Below are 12,072 nucleotides of genomic sequence, written 5' to 3' on the forward strand. Positions count from 1 at the left end.
AATGGTGTCTAGTCAAAGTCTTTCTAATGTATGCAGTGTACAGTGTAATAATTCAGCTTCGTAATAGATTAGAAAATGACTTCAATTTTTATATTTGTTATTATACTTTTAACCCCCATATTGTCCATCCCTTATTTGGAGGGTTAGTTTTATCGTTCTGTAGCTGTGGGCTTCATTAAGCAGAATCCTTGCGTTACTGTAATAATAATGTTCGTATAAACTGTTTCACCTGTCGTTTGGTTCAGTCGCTGGTCGGTGGGACAGTGCTGGACAGTGCTCTGATGAAGCCGGTGATGAATGATCTTACTCCACTTCGATACAAACTAAAACCACAAGAAGAAAGGGTTAATATTCTGGATAATATTTCAAACGATGAAAATACACCAGTGTAATTCAAATAAATAATAAAATATTATTTGGTGCTGTACATGCGCTTTCAAAAATAGGGTTTTCTTTGTTTTTTTTTGTCTTTGGGTGTAAAGTTTGACGTAAATAATCTAAAATTTAAAGAACATCCACTTGAAGTACAGGCTGTAAAAAGAAACCTTAAACTGGTGAACATTTACAATTCAGCGTATTGCATTGTAACCAAAGTGTGTTACAGATATAGTTAATTTAATATGAACGTGGTCAAGTCAAGAACACAAACAAATACCTGTGACTTTGTATTAATGACTTTTAAAAGTCTATTTTTAATTCTGTTTCCTGTAAAATAGTGTTAGACCAGGTTTACAGCTCCTTTACTGCTTTGAGTGGCTATGCTCCATTATTAAAAGAAGGAACTGGAATAAACAAGAGTTTGTAAAGTGTCCCCATCACCTGCTGGAACAGACAACACTTGGCGCCATGTGATGCAGACGTTTGCAACCAATCGATTCCAAACGGCATTAGACGACCTCACTGTGTTTGTAACAATGAGAATAAACTTCAAACATCAGACGTCAAACAGTGCAGATGTTTTGAGATAAATTTAAGAGATTTTGTTTTAATTTTCCAGCACTGTCAGGAAAAAAGGCCCTGTCCTGGTCTCACTGTGGTCACTGAAGGATAATGGAAATGGACCCTCAAAGGTGCATTAATGGGCTTAAAGTCCAGCTGTGTTCTCTAACGCTGCAGTGGTTGATCAGAGTCTGAAATTAAGAAACATCGGACACAGGAGAGATTCTCATTGTCCTTTTTCACCTGAAGAAACTTGGGATTTAAGAGTTACAAAGACAACTCAAGCCCAGAGTTGAGGGCTATATGTAGGAACATCCCTAAGCTCTTTTCCTACTGGACACTGACCTGAGGCTAAACAGTTTGGTGAAAAACATCCTATGATCCTTTGTAACAAATGGAGACCAGAGCTCGGACAAAATGAAGATGCTTTAAACAGATGTTTAGCCAAAATGCCATAATTCGTCTTTCCAAACACCACACGTCACCAGTGGTCAGCTGAGCCCGCGTATCCGTTGCTGTCCGTTCAGCACCGCTGACCGGCAGTGGCCATAGGGAGTCACTCGTTCTATTTGTGACGGGCTATGATCGCGCGGGATGTGAGCGGTGCGCGAAACGCCACCTCAAACCCCCCACGTGACGCGCGAGCCTCGCACCAATCGCCGCGCGCGCCACCGTTAACCGCTTCGGCGCTGCTGCCATACAATGAACCCACACAAAAGACCGACGCCAAGAAACCGACTATCGTCAACACGCAATAAACACCCTCCGTACACGTGCCCGACCGTCGTGAGCGCGCGCCACATGCACGGTGCCGGAGGGTGTGGAGGTGGTGGGGGGCTGAGGCGTCTCGCGCCGTAATATCCGCAGCGCACGTGCATGAAGTGTATATGCAAGCAGCAGCCCTAATGAAGCTGATGATGGTGATGGTGACGAGGATGATGAGGATCCAGGTGTTGATGATTGTGTCCTCAGCTCGAATGGCCCCCTCGTGAGCCTCGTGCTCCTCTCCGTGAGTCTCGTGGATCTGTCGTGAAGCGCGTGGGCTCAGTTTCTACATTCGGTTCTCTAGCTTTATGATATTTCATAAACTCATACAGCTAGATAACCAAAGACAGAAACTAACCCGCCAGGGGTCTTAAAGGGGCCGCGCGCGCGCACGCCGCGCTGCGTCACGTGGTGCAGCCGCACTTGCTGGCGCGCGAGGGGCGCTCTCTCCTTCCCTCCCTCCCTCTCTCTCCCTATCACACACACACACACACACACACATGCTCGAGCGTGGGGTTACATCCTTAACATTAAAACCAAGACTCATGAAAAACTATAAATAAAATATAAAATAAACGTTTATAAACCTTTTGAATGTTTACATTGTTGGGGCTCCAATAGTGTGCGAGCACCATGAGCTGGTCCACAGTATAAACAATAAGGCAAAGGTTAGTGAAGGGTTAATTTCTTTAAAAAATAGTGATTTCCCTCCTCATGCTCCATAAGGACTGCATGGCTGTGGAAGAAGGTTGCCATGGAGTCTCTCCATTTTGAAAGGCCTTTGTTTTGCGTTTGAGGCCGGTATTATGATCACCTTATGAGTAGAAGAGGACTAGGGTTAGGGTTTAGGGTTAGACAAGAACAGAATGTCAAAGTAAAGTCCCCACAAAGCATGGATATAAACATGTGTGCACCAGCTTTCACTTTCATTGTGGAGACCAACATCTCATTCCTCAGTTTACAAACCCAACGTTGTGGGGACTTGTCTTCCTTGTGGAAACCATGACATTTACCATTGCATTTTCAGGTGGAGATGTGTTAAAGTTAGTCTAAGCTTCATATTAGAGATACATTTACACTAAGGCTAAGGGGTAGGGTTGGGTTAGGGGTTAGGCTTAGGATGAGAGTATTAGGGTAAGGGGTGTGTTTAGGGCATGACCCCAAAATACGAATGTCAATCAATGTAATGTTCCCAAAATGCATGAAAACAAACTCCCAACATATACAGCCTTCACCAAATGTGGGGCCATCCGTGTTAATGAAGACCTCCCCTCAGTCCATACAGTCCATGTATAGAAACTAAACAGCCTGTTTTGCAGTCTTTATGATGTCACAGCCACCACCTCACTTACATCTGCCTATTCACTCTACGCCAGTTAAGTCCTATCCATTCACAGCCTTTTGGAATGAGGCGCCACGAATAGCAGCCAATGGGATGAGATGTCATTGACTTACGTCAATCTTAAAGGCACAGTAATAGAAATAGGCCAGTCACAGTGACACAGGACACACCACACCGCATTCAGCCGGACACGGTGACACAGGACACACTGCACACAGCCGGACACAGTGACACAGGAAACACCACACCGCACTCAGCCGGACACGGTGACACAGGACATGCCACACCTCACACAGTCAGACACTGTGATACAGGACACACTGCACACAGCCGGACACGGTGACACAGGACACACCCCACTCAGCTGGACATGGTGACACAGGACACATAGCACACAGCCGCACATGCTGACACAGGACACACCACATCACACACAGCCGGACACGGTGACAGTGGACATACCACACACAGCCGGACACGGTGACACAGGACACACAGCACACAGCCGGACACGGTGACACAGTACACAAAGCGCACAGCCGGACACGGTGACACAGGACACACCTCACACAGCCGAACACAGGGACACAGGACACACCTCACACAGCCGAACACAGGGACACAGGACACACCTCACACAGCCGGACACGGTGACACAGGACACAACACACAGCCGGACACAGTGACACAGGACACACCTCACACAGCCGGACACGGTGACACAGGACACAACACACAGCCGGACACAGTGACACAGGACACACCTCACACAGCCGGACACGGTGACACAGGACACACCTCACACAGTCGGACACGGTGACACAGTACACAAAGCGCACAGCCGGACACGGTGACACAGGACACACCACACAACACACAGCTGGACACAGTGACACAGGACACACCTCACACAGCCGAACACAGTGACACAGGACACAACACACAGCCGGACACAGTGACACAGGACACAACACACAGCCGGACACAGTGACACAGGACACACCTCACACAGCCGGACACGGTGACACAGGACACACCTCACACAGCTGGACACGGTGACACAGGACACACCACACACAGCTGGAAATGGTGACACAGGACAGACCACACCACACAAAGCCGGACACAGTGACACAGGACACACTGCACACAGCCAGACATGGTGACACAGGACACACCCCACACAGCCGGACACAATGACACAGGACACACCCCACACAGCCAGACACAATGACACAAGACACACCACACACAGCCGGACAAGGTGACACAGGACACACTACACACAGCTGGACACTGTGACACAGGACACACTGCACACAGCCGGACATGGTGACACATGACACACCACAGCACACACAGTCAGACAAAGTGACATAGGACACAACGCACACAGTTGGACACAGTGACACAAGACACACTGCACACAGCTGGACATAGTGACACAGGACACACCGCACACAGCTGGACATGGTGACAAAGGACACACCTCACACAGCCAGACGCGGTGACAAAGGACACACCACAGTGCACTTAGCCAGACACAGTGACACAGGACACACCTCACACAGACAGACATGGTGACACAGGACACACTGCACACAGCTGTACACAGGACACACCACACCGCACACAGCCGGACATGGTGACACAGGACACACCTCACACAGCTGGACACGGTGACACAGGACACACCGCACACAGCTGTACACAGGACACACCACAGCACACACAGTCGGACACTGTGACACAGGACACACCTCACACAGCCAAACACAGTGACACAGGACACACCACACCACACACAGTCGGACACTGTGACACAGGACACACCTCACACAGCCGAACACAGTGACACAGGACACACCACACCACACACAGTTGGACACGGTGACACAGGACACACCACACACAGTTGGACACGGTGACACAGGACACACCACACACAGCCAGACACAGTGACACAGGACACACAGCACACAGCTGGACACAGTGACACAGGACATACCACACGCAGACAGACACAGTGACACAGGACACACAGCACACACTGCACACAGCTGGACACAGTGACACAGGACATACCATACGCAGACAGACACAGGGACACAGGACACTCAGCTGGTCCTGTGTTGGGACGCTGTTAGCTGCTATAAACATTATGCTTCCAATTAGCCCAGGCTTTAAAACATAAGGCTGTGTGCGCGGGAGGAAGCCCACCATCTGCATCGCATTCACCCACCGGACTCTCGCGCGGCCCCCATTACTTCCACACTTTTGCCTCTGAATGACACGGTAATCCAGACGCGCGAGCCCGAGGGCTTCTTCTAAACTCCGGCTCCTTTTCCTCAGCATTCAGCATGGCAGCGCGCGGGGAAGACTTTCAGCGTCGAGTGCACGAGCCACAGGGTACTCACTCGTGTACCCGCCCCTCTCTCTCTCTCCCCTCCTCTCTCTCTCTCTCTCTCTCTCTCGCAAACACACACACACACACACACACACACACACTATAAACAATGTTGTAAGACTGAACTGAAGCTTTTATCATAAATATCCCCCTCTCTCACTCTCTCACTTACTCACTCACCCTTAACAATGCTGTAATACTGTATTTAAACTTTTATTGTAATTATCAAGATCCAACTCTCTCTCTCTCTCTCTCTCTCTCTCTCCCTCACTCTCTCACTCTCTCACTCTCTCTCTCTCTCTCTCTCTCTCCACAACAATGTGAATTAATTAAAGAAAGCCTGATATAAATTATGATATTATTACGAATGTGTGGTTCTCAGTCTGATCTGTGTGGACCACGTGCTCGCGCTGTGGAGGCGCGCGTGAAAACTCCAAACTAATGGCGGTGATTAACATAACAATACAATTACCACGGCGAGGGGCTGCTTCTGAAACATTGAAATTTCAGCGCGAGGATGGCCTCGATATTCAGCAAACACCTCATCACTGTAACACCGTCCGGCCACTGACCACTGAGTCCATTTACACACTTCACTTCAATAAAGATACGGAGAATGCACAGATTACACTGAGATATTAATGCTGTCATTTTACTGTGAATCCCACTGATCACTGGGTCTGAATTTACAGTAACCACAGTGCTTGACTGACGAGGCACGTGCACACAAACTGTGACGTGCAAAAGTTTGGTCACGCCGGCTCCAAATGGAAACCACACGCAAACTGAGATTCACAAAATATAGAACAACATGGAAATAACACGCCGCTTTTACGTTTTATTAAATTCAGCAAATAAACAAATTTAGTAAAATGTGCCTCACGCCTGTTACACCGTGTCTGACCCTGCCCTGCTTCCAGCGCGAGAATGTGCTGTTATACTGAGAACATGGTTCTTCAAGAGTTCCTGATTAAACACGATGGTTCTATTTGAAAACACAGGTTCTATATAGAACCATTTGCATGCTTAGATTGTTCGTTGTGAGGTGCGACTATTTAGGTTATTCAGGTTGTGATACTACACAGAACCACTTTCAAAACGGTTGCAGAACCATATACAGCACATTCTCTGTCCGTCAGAAGAACCACTGGCAACATTAACTTAATCAGGAACCCTCGAGGAAGTGTGTTTAATATAAAAGACTCTAACTAAAATATTTACGTAAATATTTATCTCAATATTCAAAAATAATTCAATTCCACTAAATATAAATCAACGAAAATGCCATTCCCTGCAGCTGACAAACAAGTCCCACGCACGTGCACACGTGCTTCAGCACGCTCGTGGGTTCCTACCCACAATGCAATGCTCAACGTTCGCCTGCATACGTAAGGTTTACAAAATGGAATGAACCAAAAACACGTGTGGAGGGGAAGTACGATGCCATCGACCTCTGCAGGAGCAGTGGGCCACGCGGGCCCTTCTGATTTACACCATGTATTTAATCATAATTTAGTAAAAAATAAATGACAATAAAAAAGTCCCTTCCCAGTACATTTCCGTGTGTGCACAGTGCACGAGACTGAGCGAGAACCCAGAAAGTCACGTGCGGGAAGGAAAGCCAATTTCAATTAGATTTTCATTTCATCCAGGCGTTTAAAAGTTTCTTTTTGGCCTCTAGGAATATTAATTACAACAATAAAACACATATCCCACAGCGGTTACAGCGGAATAAGTTCACCGTGTACTCAACACGGACTCTAAATGCGGTTTACAGACTAATCTACCCCTGTATGATGCACACTTTCTGTACGCACTCTGTGATGTTCTGAAGATGTGTACACACCACGTTTACACGTGCACCATGTCTATAAACAACTTAATATCTATTTACACTCCAAATTAATTGCTGGAAGATTCAGTAAAGCCCTGCAGTATTTTTAAAGACAACTGTAAACCTACATTTCAAAATACGTTTGTATTATTTACTCTGATTCTGTCACTTTCAGTGATATAGCTAGAATCCCGTCGTTTTCCATTTTGTTTTATATATATATTATGTGTGTGTGTGTGTTTATTTCTAATGGGATATCTGAGGCCTGTTTCTAAACACTAGCGAAATATAAGGATAATAATTATTAACATTAACATTATTATTATTGTGATTTGTACCTGTTCACCTTGCTTTATCGTTGTCCACTTCAGTATATTTTGTATTATTTGTGTTAAGATTGTTATGAATTACACCTAATTCTGGTGGAAGTGTGTGTGTGTGTTTTCAGTACAGGTGGAAACCATCCAAATCATGTTGGAATGCATCTATAATTCCTAGTCCATGAAATAACAGCGCGTTGGGACCTGTAGCGAAAAAGTGACAAAACAAACAAAAAAACAAACCAGGAAAGGGTTAAATAAGAAATATAGAACGTACAGAATAAGATGCTGTACTTGGGATTATTCTTAGAGAAATATCTCTTTGGTAATAGATTATTATTTGGTAGCCATTATATAAATGTATATAAATCCTACATTATTTTATACTGGCACTTGTTAATATCTGTTTTGAACGCTGCACTTTAGAGTCAAGTGTTCCTTTTAAGGCTACAATAAAATAAAAGTCTTCATTGACTGCACTGACTCGGGTCACAGCTTCACGGTGGGTTTGAGGGGGTTTAAGGGCCTGCTGTTGGAGCTCGAACGCTGTCCTCGGTGCTGAAGCCCAAAACATATGAACACATTCCCTTTATCTACATTTCTCCAACCTCATCTTATACATCACCCGGTGAAGATGCGGCGACAAGAAGCGCGCGGGAAATAATCTGATAACAGAAGAATATTAATACACAGATACAGCGCGAGACTGTGGCCTACTGCGAAGCTCTTTAGCTGTGTGGTATTTCAGTGATAAGTGTGTGTGCGTGTGTGTGTGTGTTACGATAATATATTTTCAAGAGCCAAAAGATAAGAATCTCAATTTCCATCTGAAATTTAACATTTTTTAATGTCTGTATTTCTTTCATGTTTAAATCAGATATTAAATAATGATTTACCTCTGTATTTTATTGACATTAATATTACATTATTAAAGCCTGTTTCTTTAGGAGGCCTTAACACAGCGGAAATCTAAACTTTCAAGTGTGTGAGTTTAAAACGCTAAAATGGAAAAAACGTAAACACGAATAACGACAAGCAAAGAATGGAAACACTAGCGTTTGTTTTTATGACATGGTCTTCCCTGCATTCGCGGGCTTTAAGGCCTAGCACCTGTTGAACTGTGTGGGATCATTTAAGGGAAAAATAAATCTTGGATGCAAGTAAATCCACGAAAATAATCTACACAAACACCTTCACGAAAAAAATACGCAAAGATAAAATATATGTTTTGCGTACTAGTCTTAAGAAAGAAACGTTACCAGACGTGTTAAAGTCTATTAAAAATTAGAATCAAAAAAATCAATTTCATAATGTACAATTACTATTTTTAAAAAATTAAATTTCATTACATAAATGTACGTATTCAAAAGTTCAAAAGCAAGGCCACAAACATCCTCAGATGAGGCACAATCTATTTCTAACCCCCCCCCTCCCCAAAAACGAAATCCTCCATGAAAGGAGCCTGAGAAAAAAAATCTTCCCACAAACAAGTGACCGAGAAAAATTAGTCGCAAAGAAAGAAGTCAACATCAAGTTCAACAGCGAGCTGTTCCTTATTAGCATCAGAATAGCGGCTTGCGGAGCTGCTTCCCTGAACATCACTCACTCCTCGCTCGGGGCCGAGGGGAATGGAAGTCACCAACACACAGTTTAGCGTTTTTTTTTTCACGACTTTCTATGGCTCTTCTTATCCAAAATAACAAAAGCATGATTTATTTGCTTGGCTGCATTTAGCATAAAGCTAGTATGCTAGCATGCTAGTTTTTTTTTAATTTATTGGTTTTCAGTTAAAGCAGTTCACATTCTAAAACATATCGATATTTATGCAGATACACGTAAACAGGCAGATATACAGTCAATCTTCGACATCTGTCAAATATTAAAAGTGTCTACAGAGAACACACACAAATATTTTGTTTTATATTACAACTGGTTTGGCGAATTTAAAATACTGGGGACACTACTCTGACTACTCTGACACACGCACACACACATACACATACACACACACACACACACACACACATACACAGAGACACACACACACGTATATATATATATATATATATATATATATATATATATATATATATATATATATATAGTAAAAAAAAATCGCCGTATGTATAATTTCCCAGAATGCATTTGAGAAAATTAGTAACACGAGTTGCCGAGGTGTATCCAAACTTTTGCATGCGATTGTATTCTCGTCCACATGACCAAATTCAAAGCCATTTTCATTGGACTAATTTCGCATAAAGTACGCTATGCTTATTGTCTGTTTTGCTTTGTTTATTTGAATGCAAAACAGTTCACACTGAAAGTAACGACAATTCCAGAACTGCTCCGATCTGCAGCGAGCGGTCTGAAGAAATAATATCAATAGTAATAATAAAAATTAATATTATATCAACAATAATAAATATTTAAAAGGAATTCAATAGCACGTGAAATGTGTCCACGCTCGCGCTGGAATCGGGCGCGTGTGGAGCGGACGCTCAGCTCACCGAGGCCGAAGAGTCTCGAGATCTCCACGCAGAAAAGCCACCGGGTCCTCGCTCGCAGCTTTCGGCTTCAACTCCTTATGCTTTCACTCTATTCCCAGGGATTTACTATGTACTTCATTTTCTAAAAGCTCAGTGACGAGAGAGAGAGAGAGAGAGAGAGAGAGAGAGAGAGACTGGCTGCCGTGCGACAGAATGAAATAGAGAGTGAGCGAGGAGGATAGATGAAGAAAGGAGAGAGAGAGAGAGAGAGAGAGAGAGAGAGGGCGGGGGAAAGGGAGGAGGTAGAGAGCGACCCATCAATCTTAAGAAGGATTAAATATTTCAGAATAAACATTGTAAAAATCCGTCAGCCAATTAAATTCAAGAAAGAGAACAAAATCCAAAGAACTCAATTTCTAATGAAAACGCGTCGCTGCATCGACACAGCAGCGCTCCTCCTGACTTTGTTACTTAGTTTGTTTGTAAATATAAATTTCGACTGGATGTTTTTTTGTTTGTTTGTTCCGTTTGGAAGGCCTCAATGGGACTGACCACGAAACGTGTGTCTAATTATTAGCTGTTATTTTGTAATAAATATATTTGTTCATTATAATTATCTGTCCCCTGTGCATTTATTTGCTGTCATAATATTATCCTTTTTTGTGCTGTAGTTGTTTTTATAATATGTAATAATTTTAAAGAATCTGAAATACCGTTTCTCCTTTACACTGTGATCAGTTTTTACGGTGAACAACAACAACAACACTCAGGAAATACTCGGAAATATATCTGAAATCTAATCTCGCGATCTTTCATTCAGAATTAAGAACGGTTTCTTTCTCATGTGAATCTGCCATTTTGAAATTCTGAAAAAGACTTTGACTTCACCGTGACGATTTACACAATTACTTCTTACAGTTTCACCTCTGTCTGTTGTTTGTTTTTGTATTTTGTGAAGGTCATTAAGCTTGAGACTCACAATTGATCTAATTCCTGTCAGAAGGTGAGGATTTTACAGAGTAAACTGCACCCATAACTCGAAGTTAAAATCAGTTTGTCTTGATTTTTAATTCCGCGCTTAAAGACGTCCTTTCCACCCATATTCCTTCAAGCTCCGCCCTGGAGTGTTGTTATTGGCTGCTGGCGCTCCGCCTCCGGTGCGAAGATTGGCTCGTAGTTTCCACTCAGCAGTCGCGCGGACCATAATTCTCTCTGAGCCACTGACCAATCGCAGCGCGGGTGGGCGGAGCTTGTGTGAAAACGGGTGGGCCGGGGGTTGGGGGGGTGGGGTGACTCACACTTGTTGGTCGAGGCCTTCCGATCCAGCGCAGCGCGGTAGATTCAAAATATAACGACTTCAACGGATTAGTGAATATTTCAAATCCAGAAATGCAGTGCATTGAATAAATATCTATTTGAAGTTTACGGACAATATACTGATTCATTTGTTCTCTACTGTTAATAAATGAAACGTTTTCTGAAATACTATCCTGTAATTTTTTACACGGATTGAAATGTTTTTATATCGACGTTTTAGATGGATATATTTCAAATAAAATTACACAATAATTATTGTTAAGATTAAGATTTAAAATTTTGAATTAAGATTTTTAAGGCTTTTCTTTAGACAAATCACATCGTTTATCATTTTTAAAACGCACATTAAAAGTTTAGTTCCATCACTGACAGGAATGCAGCTCACAATAACCCCGGGAAAAGGCAAGGGCTTTTGAAAAAGCAAAAACGCAAAGGCAAAAATTCAAGAATCAAGACCTGCCACAGTGCACACGGTCCTTCAAAGAAAATCTCACCTCACAGTCAATTGCTGTAATTAACCATCCACAAAATAATGTAGAAAAACAAATAATTATTGTTTTAGGAGTTTGCCCCTTTTTAAATGAAAATCTGTAGTAATCATCTGTCCTAGAGGCTAAAGTGACAGAACCTTTTTCCCTTCGTTTATTCACATCTAAATAAAC

The 12,072-nt window shown here is 43.3% G+C and overlaps 1 long non-coding RNA gene across 2 annotated transcripts in view; it reads right to left on the bottom strand.

The window, feature by feature from the left end:
- LOC136679705 (uncharacterized) overlaps positions 1–10,212 on the bottom strand; it is a 35,735-nt gene extending 25,523 nt beyond the window's left edge. The window contains exons 1-2 of one of the 2 annotated variants that reach the window (XR_010796571.1): positions 10,115–10,212; positions 230–323 (exon numbers count right to left, since the gene is read on the bottom strand). This is a non-coding gene — a long non-coding RNA (uncharacterized lncRNA). Of the gene's footprint in view, positions 1–229; positions 324–5,288; positions 5,427–10,114 lie in introns of those variants that run through there. The other variant, XR_010796572.1, reaches the window with a different exon arrangement.
- Between the last annotated feature and the right edge of the window lie 1,860 nt (positions 10,213–12,072).

This window comes from Hoplias malabaricus, chromosome Y, assembly GCF_029633855.1.
Source record: "Hoplias malabaricus isolate fHopMal1 chromosome Y, fHopMal1.hap1, whole genome shotgun sequence".
Lineage (NCBI taxonomy): Eukaryota > Metazoa > Chordata > Actinopteri > Characiformes > Erythrinidae > Hoplias > Hoplias malabaricus.